This window comes from Apis dorsata, unplaced genomic scaffold (genome assembly GCF_000469605.1).
Source record: "Apis dorsata unplaced genomic scaffold, Apis dorsata 1.3 scaffold_94, whole genome shotgun sequence".
NCBI lineage: Eukaryota > Metazoa > Arthropoda > Insecta > Hymenoptera > Apidae > Apis > Apis dorsata.
The window spans coordinates 557,621-557,891 of NW_006263392.1; positions in this window are offsets into that span (position 1 = coordinate 557,621).

Genomic DNA, 271 nt, shown 5'->3' on the forward strand with positions numbered 1-271 from the left:
TTTAATTTACGGATAAATTATAACAAATTCCACAATATTCGGAGTTATACAATGATTACTTTTATATTTATACTATTTATAATATTTTTAAATATTTAAAATATTTATATAATACTTTTTAATATTTAAAATCATAGATGAATTGTTATATTTCATTTAACTAAAATAAAATCCATAGAAATAAATCAAAATATATTTTTATAAGATTTCGAATTAAAAAGATTGAATATGTTCTTATATGTACAATTATTTTTTTAATTATTTTCACATG